Genomic DNA, 12,556 nt, shown 5'->3' with positions numbered 1-12,556 from the left:
TGAAGAGATACAGAAATATTGTTCTTCTTATTTTATTTTTAATACTAGTGGCCCGGTGCACGAAATTCATGCGTGTGTGTGTGTGTGTGTGTGTGTGTGTGTGTGTGTGTCCCTCAGCCCAGTCTGCAACCTCTCCAGTCTGAGACATCTCTCTCTCAATCCGGGACTGCTGGCTCCTAACCGCTCACCTGCCTGCCTGCTTGATCGCCCCTAACCACTCTGCCTGCTGGCCTGCTCACCCCCAACTGCCCCCCCTGCTGGCCTGCTTGCCCCCAACTTCCCTCCCCTCCTGGCCTGATCACCCCTGACTGCCTCTGCCTTGGCCCCACCACCATGGCTTTGTCTGGAAGGACGTCCAGAAGGTTTCCTGGTCTAATTAGCATATTACCCTTTTATTAGTATAGATAGGATATGACATATCACCGTAACTATAACATATCTACCAGTATTACTCTATGAGAATATGTACTTCATGCAATAGGAAGGCATCTAATACATTACATTGTATATGTTGCAAGTAGTAGAAAATACTGTATTTGTAGCAATAGTATACACCCTGTGACTTCCCTTCCTGATTTGGGAATGGTTCCCCAGTTCTTTGAACGTTTCCTGGCCCCTGATGTATTTGGAAAGAAAATAGCTCCGAGTTTGGAGAAATTAAATTACAATCATGACTGTTCTTCAACTGCCTCCTATACTTCCAGATAGATAACAGAAAAAACATCTCGGGGTGGAGCCTCCTATGGCTGAGCTCTGGAGTGAGGGCCCGCTGCCCAGCGCTGGGCGGGTGACAGTGACTGGAGGCTCCTCAGGTCCATCCTGCTGTCAGCCCGGTGACCTAGGCCCTCTGCTCCCAGCCCCTCCCGAGCCCCAGTGCCTCCTAATGGAGTCATGAGGCTGTGCACCCAATCCCGCTGCCCTGTCCTCACCGGCAGCGGCACAGGGCGCAGGCATCCCATTTTCATTAAAATCTTCAACCTGCGCCCGCTCCACCTGTGTCCGCAGGCGGCCCAGGGCAGCCAGTGATCCTGGAGGCATACGCCACCCCCACCAGAGCTCAGCCACAATGGTCCTGAAGGTCCGGAGTGAGACAGCCCCGCCAGGCCCCGTGGCTGCGACTTGGACCCACTTCCTTAATCAGTGACCTGGCGCTGGGCGGGTGGCAGTGGCACTTCCTCCCCACCCCATGCTGGAGCGGGTCCCTGCAGTTTCAGAACCGAACTCCAAGGGCCTCCCCAGGCAGCAGTGGTCCTAAGCCCGCTGGCTTTCCCTTGATCCCACCAAGGCTTGCTTCTCACACTTGCTGAAAACCTTCTCGGTCCACTTACCATAGAAATCAGTTCGGGCTGAAAGGACTGGGGACTCCAACAGGGCGGAGGGCACTGGGCACTGCCATCTTGTGGCTATGGGATATGGTCAATTTGCATATTCCATCTTTATTAGATAGGCTATTTTTATTGATTTGAGAGAGGAAAGAAGAAGACGAAGAAGAAGAAGAAGAAGAAGAAGAAGAAGAAGAAGAAGAAGAAGAAGAAGAAGAAGGAGAAGAGAAACCAATGATGAGAGAGAATCATTGATCGGCTGCTTCCTGCATTGAGAGAGAATCATTGATCGGCTGCTTCCTGCATGCCCTACACTGGGGATCAAGCCCGCCCACAACCCAGGCATGTGCCCTGACTGGGAATAGAACTGTCATCTCCTAGTTCATAGGTTGACGTTCAACCTCTGAGCCACACTGGCCTGGCTATTCTGCCTATTTTAGAGATAAGGAAACTGGGGTACGGGATAATGAGTTGCTTGTCTAAGAGGTCACAGTGGTTGAGGCAGAATTTATATTCAAGTAGCCTCATTTCAGAGTCTATACCAGGGGTGGGCAAACTTTTTGACTCGAGGGCCACAATGGGTTCTTAAACTGGACCGGAGGGCCGGAACAAAAGCATGGATGGAGTGTTTGTGTGAACTAATATAAATTCAAAGTAAACATCATTACATAAAAGGGTACGGTCTTTTTTTGTTTTTAGTTTTATTCATTTCAAATGGGTTGGATCAGGCCCGCGGGCCGTAGTTTGCCCATGGCTGATCTACATCCATGGCCCAGGCATTTCCCCTACCCCTGGAAAGATATTTTTCTCTTTCTCCCTCCCTCCTTCCTCTCCCCTTCCCTACAAATGTATTTCAACTATATATTTGTCCCACGAGGCCCACTTTCATGAAAAGTGACAAGCCTCACACCTGCCACACATAGACTTCCTACTGGAAGTGCAATAGCCACCCAAGTCTGCTTTCCCCATGGAAAGAAGTCTGAGATTTCACTGCCTTTTTTTTTTTTTTTTTTTTTTTACAACCAATAGAAGATAAATATTGCAAATAGGAATTGCAAAAACTTCTCTATGGACTTTTTCTGGCCCAAAGATTTTTTTGTTTTTGTTTGGTTAGTTTTCTAAAGATGTATATAGTTTTTTTCCTATTTCCCCTTTTGGTTAGTTCCTTTTTATATATAAAACTAGAGGCACGGTGCATGGATTTGCGCACTGGTGGGGTCCCTTGGCCTGGCCTGCAGGGATCAGGCTGAAACTGGCTCTCCAGGTTCCAGATTATGAGAGGGCGGTTCTCGGGTGACACACCCCAGAATCAGACACCCTCCTCTCTGGTTCTGGGTCAGTCACCCGAGAATCGCAACTGCCAAGTCACTGCAGCTCGGCAGCAACTGTATTGAGCGTCTGCCCCCTGGTGGTCAGTGTGTGTCATAGCTACTGGTCAGAGCATCTGCTCCCTGATAGTCATTGCACATAATAGCTACCAGTCGGATGGTCGAATGGTCAGATGGTCACTTAGGCTCTTATATATAAAGACTGTTTGAGGCTCATACTTGTACACTTCTGATTTGTCTCTTCTTTGGGGACTAAAATACTCATCCAAACTGGACTTTTCTTATATTTAAGAGTGCCTTTAATTTAAAGACCTTTACTTTATAGAGTTAACAAGATCATTCTTACAACCTATACCAGGGGTGGGCAACCTTTTTGTGAGTGTGTGCCAAAACCAGCAAAATCTCTGACTCAAAATTCTTCTGCGTGCCAACCCAGTTTTTTAAGAACATGTTATACCTACTTGATATCTCTTATGGTGTACGTAAGTGAACAACCTTGAAGAAATAATAAAATTAATTCGAGCAACAAAAACACAATATATGATGATGAAAAATACATTTATTTTTTAATGTATACATGTACACTGATAGTCCGACAGAAGACTTTATGACTCCGTTTGATATTATCAGTGGGACTTTTCTGCTGCATCACTGATGACAGAGATTTTACATCAGGTTTATATTTTGTGACCTTCAGAGATATACACGAGCTACTACTTTCATCCATCAGGCTACTCTTATTATGAGACTTAGCAAAATTCATCACTGAGAACAAAGATTCACAAGCATATGTGGATGAAACCAAAACACTGGTCGGATCTAGGAAGGCAGGGAGAATTAAGGCAGAGGCATAGAAATTGCTCTTCCCCTCTGCCGTCAATCCAGTAAATCCATATCTATGGTCTTGTTATGTAAAATTATTTATTTATCTAAGATGCACCTATACTGAATTTATCTGAAATAAAAAAGTCGATATTAAGAAAAAAATTGTAAATGGAAGATTATAAGAGAGGGTTTCACATGCCAGCAAAAGTTACTGGTGTGCCATGTTTGGCACACGTGCCAGGGGTTGCCCACCCCTGACCTATGCACTAGGCAGTAGTCTAACCCCATTCAGGTGTTTTGACTGATTTGCTGCTTTGACAATTACAAGAAGCACCACTCAGAATCCAAGGCCCTTCACATCTAAACCTCGCAATGGTACCTGGATCAAGGCAGTGGTTCTCAAATCTGATCAGCCAATGACTATGGGTAACTGTCCATCAATACTTCTCCTGTATAGTATAACTGATGGTTAAGGAAGGGAAGAAAGTAGCTAAGAAATAGAAATATCCTCTCCTTACTAATAATTTCATATCTTTAATGAGTTTTCAAAGGGTAGGAAAAGGTAATATTTTCTAACTTTCAGGATCAATTTTTTTAAATTCCATATTTGATGGTAACTCTTCAATGTATATTTTGTTCAACATGCCACGTGTATGTTGAGGTCACAGTATGTGAACAGATGGAATATATGGCAGGGGCCAGCTAATTAACATTAAAGACAAGGGAACCATTGTTATTCTATAACTCCCATCCATTTTACCTTTATTTCTGTCTCCATGGTACCTAGTGGTTCAATTATTGAATGTTGTAAATAAACAATTAAGCAAAATCGAGTTTATAAAATGCTGCTGCATGGTGTTTCAAAAGCTATGTTTGAATATTTTCCAAATCACTGAAACCTCAATGATTTGAATTGCTAAACTTCCACTGATCAGGGAGGGGAGCTTGCAGGGATTTTCATGCAAATTGCTTAGTTTGCAGATTTGTGGAGTGAGAACTGGCATATTTTAAATTACATGGTGGACATTTTTGTGGTTTCTAGTTGTAAGAGCCAACTCTAGAATGCGTCAGAGGTTTGTGCCAAAGGCCCATTCAGAAAGTATGTTGTTCTGACAAGCTCCTGTCATATGTAGCAGCTGGGGATCTCAAAAGAGCAGGCATTTTCCGGGAGTTGGAGGCTCCTCCTTCTTCTCAGAGGAGGCTTTTCCTGATAGAATTGGATGGAACAAAACCAGGAAGCTCTGAGCAGCATGAAAGTTCTCAAATGTGACCTGTGAGTTTTCCCTTGAGTTCCTCAGGCAGCCTGTGGCAGGACAGCACTGAAAATGGATTCAATTGTGTTACCATCTGATCCAGCAATCTCCCTTCTGGGTATATTTCCAAAAGAATTCAAAGCAGAATCTTGAAGAGATATTTGCACAAGCATACTCATTGCAGCGTTATTCATAAGAGCCAAGAGGTGGGGGAAAAACACAAGTGCCCATCAATGGATGAATGGATAAGCAAAATGTGATATATACACACAATGAAATATTATTGAGTCTTAAAAAAGAAGGAAAATCTGTCACATGCTGCAACATGGATAAACTCTGAGGACATTATGATTATGCTAAGTGAAATAAGCCAGTCACACAAACAAAACAACAACACACAAATACAGTATGATTCCACTCATAAAAGGTATCTAAACTGGTGGAAATAGAAAGTAGAAATGTGGTTGCCAGGAGCTTAGAAGGTGGGGGGAAATTGGGAATCATTTGACAGGTTAGAGTTTGTTTTTTAAGATGAAGAAGTTCTAGAGATATGCATAACAATGCAAATATCTTGAACATTAACTAAACTATATACTTAAAATTTATTAAGATGATAACTTTTATCTTATGTGCTTTTTTACCATTATTTCTTAAAAAATAGTTGTTATTGTTATTGTCCCTTCACTTTGAACTGATGGATTGGATGAACCCAGTTGGGGAGGACACTAGAGAGGTCATTCTCATTAGAGAAAGCTATTCTCCAGCCAAAAATACTTCTACTAGAGCTAACCAATGTGTAGAATGACTCCAAAACTTAATCCCAGAGACCCCCTGGGCTCCCATACTGCTGTGAGAGCTACTGCGGACATCTGGAAACTTTGAGTATGAGTTCAAATGTATGAGATAGAAAAGTGGTACAAGTAAATTAATGAATCAACAAACTGGTAAATGTGCTTGACTTAGGGGCAGTGCATCCATGGGAAGCTGCTTCTTTGGGGTAGTTTCCCCATATGTCCAAAAACTGACAGAACTTTATACCTGGAGGAGACAGTTAATGAGTTCACTCCATACTATGCAAAAGTGAAGTCAGGGAAGGTAAGGGATTTACCCAAGGTTCTCCATAGAAAGATTAGAAAACTGGGTTTAGGACTCCCAGTCTCAGTGGTGACTTTAGACAGAATTCTTTCTTCATTGCAATGTGATGGGAAAGGCCAATATTCTCTCTCTCTCTCTCTCTCTCTCTCTCTCTCTCTCTCTCTCTCACACACACACACACACACACACACCAGACAAAACAGACTTTTCTGGTGGATATAAAAGCAGGGGGTGGCTGGGTGGTAATGGTGTCATCCCCTCTTTACCTTCTCCACACCCCACACCCAACCCTGAGCCCCCAAAGCACATCTATGGCTACCCAGAACTCTGTGGGGAACAGTTTAAAAACCATTGCACCATATTATCCTTTTCACTTTACATCTCCATATAGCATTTATAACTACTTTGTAATTTTTGTTTACATATCTCCACCACAAAGAAGTTCATAATAATAATAGCTACCTTATATTGCATACTTTCTATATATTGGCTTGCTTTCTAAGTACTTCACAGACATTATTTCATTTAATACACCCCAGAAAGCTATTGTTTTTATCTCATTGGGGGCGGGGTGGGGGGGCTAAAGTGTGTATAACTTAAATTGCTTTCATGGGCCAACCTCTGATACACAGCAGAGCTGGGATTCAAGCTCAGCTATGACCAAAGGCCTGTGCCTGTAATGAAAGCAGTGATTTGGTTGTGACTGATTTATCTTTAGATGCCTGTCACTCAGCACAAAGCTGGCACATAGAAGGCACTTCGTGAAAATTTGTTGGTTGAAATTCTTTTGGGTTGTAGACATCTTTTAAAGGTGCAGCCTTCTCAGGGAGGAGTAATGAGTATCAATTATTCACACTGGGTTTGAATTAATTGAATCTACTTTACTCTCAGCTCTTGACTGTAGCTGAGGGGAATCTACTAGAGTGACTAAGACCATTTATTGGAGTCAGACTGCTGGGATTTTAGAATTTATGTAAATTTCAGCAAGTTGTTTAGCTTCCTGTGTCTCAACTTTCTCACCAGTAAACTGGACATTATAATAGAACTTACCACACAGAATTGTTGTGTGGGTTAGATGAGTTCATGCATATAAAGTACATAGAACAGTGCTTGGTGCATAGCAAGCACTCAATAATGATTAATTATTATTATGAACTGCAATGAAGGAAAGGATATTAAGTTTATTTGTTTTGGTTGTCATTGTTGTTTTTGGAAAGAAGAGACAATAAATTTTTCTTTTACATGGTTTGGGCTGCTGACGTGGGAGGCCAGGGCAGATGTATTGGGAGGTCTCCGGGCAAAGGGCTTCTAAGGTGGCATAAGAGTGATATAGACAAGGGCGTCAAAGAGCACATTTCAAAAATAGGTTTTGGGCTTGCTTTATATCTGGGCTGGGGGAATACAACTTGTGTTTTTCTCCTCCCTCCTAAATCTCTTGGCCTCTGATCTGGGCTCGAGTTTGAGCTATAGATCAACTGCGCGATCAATTAGGAAGGGTTTTCTGAGCTGGCATGAAACTTTGGCCATAATAAAAATGGGAAGATGTTGCTTCAACTCTCAACTTACTTTCAAATGAACAATCACGTGTTTGTTTGGTCAGCTGTTCCCATCCTATTTTCAAGGCTCGGTTCCCAAAAAGGAAAGCCAAGGAATAGAGAGCCTTCCTATGAAACCTTTCATTAGCCGAATGGCAGTGTAAAGCAAAAAACCAATCACCCTTAATTAATATTGGAATTTTTTTTGAGCATTCCCCAAATCCCTAAAATAACCTACCAAATCATACCAAATAACAAATAAAACCTAAACATGTAGTAAAAGCATGAGTGATAGGATAAATGCATAGTCTATGTAAAGTACAAATAATGTATGTACAGTATAGTTTCACCAACCAGCGCACACTGCCTCTGTAACAGCTCACTGCAGGCACTGAATGCTGTTTTCAATGTTTGCCTTTTTTTTTTTTTTTTTTTTAGTAAAAGTGGAAATTCTTTTTGCATTTCTTTAGGTTAGTGAAAACAGGTACCATTACAGGTCGTTCGTAAAAGTGAAGTGGCATAAAGTGAACTTTTGAACTTTCATAAAGTGGGGGAAACCTGTATAGAGCAGGCATCTGGCCTGGGAGGAGTTCTGCCACATCCCAAGTGTGAAACCCAAGTTTAAGGTTAAGAAGTTAGATTAAGCAGTGACTTTGTTAAGGAATATGCATCTGAGAGTTCCAGGTTACCTCTGGATGGGTACTCTACACAGAGGTAGAATCCATTTATTTTTTATCCACTTTGCCAGAGAATATGACTGCCTGTCCTTTATAACCAAATTCTGGTTAATTATTTAATCTTAATCAGCAAACCTGTTCTCAGATCACAAATTAAACATGAGGGGGAGATAAATGACACAAAGGGATATAATCTATGCATTAATTTAAATTAATTTAAATTCTTTGGGGATAAACTCTTTTTATGATGGGGGAGTGATGTCAGCTCTTCTTAGAGTGTATAGCAATCAGCTGCAGGTTTGCCTTCAACTCCATTCCTGCCTTGCCTTGCCCCACTCCTGACCTGGTTCAGTAGGACTACATTTCCCAGACTCCCCTGCATCCCCGGGCCACTTGGCCAAGGAAAAGAACTGGTGGAAGATTGGAAGATTGGAAGACACAAGAGAAATCAGTTTTTACCTCAGGCATCTTTTTTTCTTTTTTTAAATATAATTTTATTGATTACAGAGAGGAAGGGAGAGAAAAACATCATTGATGAGAGAAAATCATTGATTGGCTGCCTCCTGCATGCCCCACATAAGAGGGAGGATTGAGCCTGCAACCCTGGCATGTGCCCTGACCGAGAATCGGACTGTGACCTCCTGGTTCATAAGTTGATGCTCAACCACTGAGCCATGCCAGCCGGGCCTCCTCGGGCATCTTTGCTGAAGCTGTGCTGCTCTGTGGCTGCAGTTTCCTCTGCACAGCTCCTGTCTCCGTGGTCCCAGCTCCTGCCAGGAGTCCTCACAATTGTCCCAGTTCCTGCTAACCAGTCCTGGCTCATCACACCCTGCAACTCCCTTTGCCTTAATAGGTAGCAGCAGCTTGCTGCTATTGCTAAGCTCTGGGTTGCTCACTGGCCCTGTTTGGCTCCTCAGCCCTTCTGTCTCCAGTGTAACCAATATTCTTTATCAAATGCCCTCAGCATGAAATATCTGCAGTGGTTTCCAGTTTTTCTTTTTTCTTCTGGCGAGTAACTAGAAAGAACTCTATACAGTTGACCCTAGAACAGCCGTGGGCAAACTACGGATCCGGCCCATTTGAAATGAATAAAACTAAAAAAAAAAAAAGACCGTACCCTTTTATGTAATGATGTTTACTTTGAATTTATATTAGTTCACACAAACACTCCATCCATGCTTTTGTTCCGGCCCTCCGGTCCAGTTTAAGAACCCATTGTGGCCCTCGAGTCAAAAAGTTTGCCCACCCCTGCCTAGAACAACACAGGTTTGAACTATAAGGTCCTTTACACACGGATTTTTTTTAGTAAATACTGTAAATGTATTTTCTCTTCCTTATATTTTCTTAATAACATTTTTTCTCTAGCTTACTTTATTGTAAGAATATAGTTTATAATACATATAACATACAAAATATGTGTTAATCGACTGTTTACGTTATCAGTAAGGCTTCTGGTCAACAGTAGGCTTTTAGTTAAGTTTTTTGGGAAGAGGAAAGTTATATGTGGATTTTCTACTGTGCAGGCGTCTGTGACCCCAAACCCCGTGTTGTTCAAGGATCAACTGTACCTGCTTTAGAAGCTCCATTTCTACCCACCAATTTTTATATAGTTTAGGGCATATTATTTCTTCATTTCTGTCTCTCAATAGTTGGCTTCATGGAGCAAATAATAAATCAGATTATTTCTTGAATGCCTACTTTGTATGGTGACTCTTTAGTAATAATTGTTACAGTCTGCTAGGATGTGAGCCCTCAGCTCACAGCAACAGCAAACATCCTAACAAAGATAGCTGAAGGTTGAACTTCCTAGACTCTAGCTCTCTTCCTAGGCTTGTGCCACGCCCTCTCACATTCAGAAGCAAGAGTGGAGGCTGGGGCATTAGTGCTGCCCTTTAGAACCTTCCACGTACTGCCTACATGCTTCTCTGACCACATGAGCCCAGAATCGCCAAGGAGCAAGTAAGACCATGGTTGTGGAAGCCTGTACTGACAGTGCAGGTCCATAATGGCCACTTGCCCATCTGTTGTCTAGTTAGTTTATTTTCCTTTTACTAGAGTAGCTAATACAAACTAGCCTTGCAGCGTAACTTAGAATTTGCAAAGTACTTTCATAAACATTAGCTCAGTGTTGCTAAGAGTTTTGAACACCGCTCTGGCAAATAAAATAAGGCTTGGAAGTGCTATCCTCAAACAAATGATTTCAAAATTGAAATGAAGCAGTATTTAAAGTACTCTTTACTTTAGTATAGGCAAAGTCACTTTCTTTTCATGTAAATATTGGAAACTGTTATTAAGGGGAAACTGCTATAACATACATTTGAGGTCTAGTCTTATTCTAACAGTCAAAGGGGAGACAACATCACACTTTCTGGTGATGGAGTCTTGGGCCACCTTTTACTGGATTGAAAAAAAAATTTTCTACATCATTTGCCTAGTTAAGCACTTGACTCCTTTTGCATTAGTGGGCTCAGTCTTACCATATCAAGTATTCTTGCTGTGTCTCTTGATAATAAGGCAGTTTGGGCTGTCATAGCTCAATAGTGGTCTGCTTAATATAATAATAAGGACAAGTGAAGTCTCTAACATGTACAACCACAAAACTATGCTTCTCTATACAATGAGTCTATTTACTTTTTCCTTGTACAAGGTAAACTTTCCACTGTTTTTTTTTATTCTTTTAATCCCAGGGTCATGCTTTATGAAAGATTTTTTATAAGTTACCATAAAAATCCAGATTTTTAAAATAAATGTAACAACAAATCCAAACTTGCTCCTGACCTGCCTAATCTGAAATGAATTCCACTTTCATATATGCCATTTCATAGTAAAGCAACTGGGTTTCTTTTTTAAAGACATGAACAAATACATGTCTTTGACTTAGATACTCAAAATAATGGCAGGACAATTCATTTATTCATCAAATTGTTACTGAGCATGTACTATTCCTGGCATTATGCTAGGAGTGCTGATATAAAGGAAAACATGGTCCTTTAGAGAGTTTTGGTCTAATGAGAAAAACATTATTTAGCTCTTTGGTTTTAATGGAATAAACTCTTGTTATAACTCAAGTGCTGAAGGACAATTGACAGGTTTTTCATGGAATAATAACAATAATAATAATTGACATTACTCTATTTATATATACACATCTACTACATATCTTTCTTATTTATCTTTTCTTCTATGAGTAACACAGACCACAATAATCAGTATTTTCTGAGTTAATAAACTAAAAGTGTGATTTGATTTAAGGACTAAAAGAATACCTAGCATAGGGAGGATCTTTTTGACCTAAATCTTGGAGGTTTCCCAATATATGGCCCATGAAGCATAATCTTTAGAATAAGGACCTTACACCTCAACTTCTTCCTTTAACATCAATGTAAGAGGTATTCTATTAACAACTACTGTGTGCTAGACAATGATAAACACTGAGATATAAAAATAGTTTCAGAAAAGTCTCATCTTCAACAAATCATTCTTGGGTACTCAAATGTAATGTGAAAATAAAGGTATGTGAGCCTAAGAGTAGAGATTGTGTTTTATTTATTATCTTTTTATCTCCAGTGTCATGGCACAGAGCAGATATTTTATAGAAGGTTGTTGAGGATATGGATGAATGAATAGATGGACTAAGGCTTAAGATGAAAACATCAATGAAGGAGTAATTCTCACTTGATGTATTTGTGAGGGGAAAATGGTTTATAGTGGAGGTGGTACAATCTAACTTGGTTTTAAAGATGAGGATTTTTTAAGGTAAAGAAGGGGAGACAAACAGCAGTCAGTTGTGTAGACAGTAGGAACAAAGATGAGGGAGCGTGACGGAACATGTTGGTGTGGTTCCCTTTGAGAAATTAGTGGAATATTAGCTAGTCCTAGGTGGTGAGAGCAGGATTTCTCTGTGTAACATCATTCTTCCACCACGAAAGACAAGAAGACCAGTCTTGTTCCAGCTTCCCAGAAGAGATCACTTCTCCCCATTCTATTTCTCCCAACTTATTTAGTCCTCAGTTTTGGAGAAAGGCAGAGCAAGAAATGTCAGAAACAGACAGCATTAAGGCAAAGTTAGAGATGAGAAAACTGATCTTCGGAACTATTCTGTAGCTTGTCTGGGATCACTCAAGTAACTTGGTTCTCTTTCTTGCCTGCTTCACTCAGATGGGTGCCCACAGAAATTCTTAATTGATTTTTAGGATTGTTGCCAAAGTTGAGATATAATACATCTCTGAAATCACAGACTGAGCCCACAAAGACTTGTATTGGTTCAAGTTGTTAGAGTATAAACACAATCACTTTCCCTCTTTATAATTTTTAGTCAAGCCTCCTCCCCCTCCCCCCCAAAATAGTCCTAGTGCTACCAGGCTTGTTTTCACACACACCAAACCATTGTTGAACATTACTTACAACATCCTGACACTTTCTATTTCATAACAAGGGTGAAGTTAGCATTTTTAAGAGAACGAATAACTTCACTAGCAACACAGCTAAAAAGAGATATTCCCCCTTCTAATAAAATAGTAA

The sequence above is a fragment of the Myotis myotis genome, unplaced genomic scaffold, assembly GCF_014108235.1.
Source record: "Myotis myotis isolate mMyoMyo1 unplaced genomic scaffold, mMyoMyo1.p scaffold_m19_p_7, whole genome shotgun sequence".
Classification (NCBI taxonomy): Eukaryota; Metazoa; Chordata; class Mammalia; order Chiroptera; family Vespertilionidae; genus Myotis; species Myotis myotis.
This window is presented reverse-complemented; position numbering follows the sequence as displayed.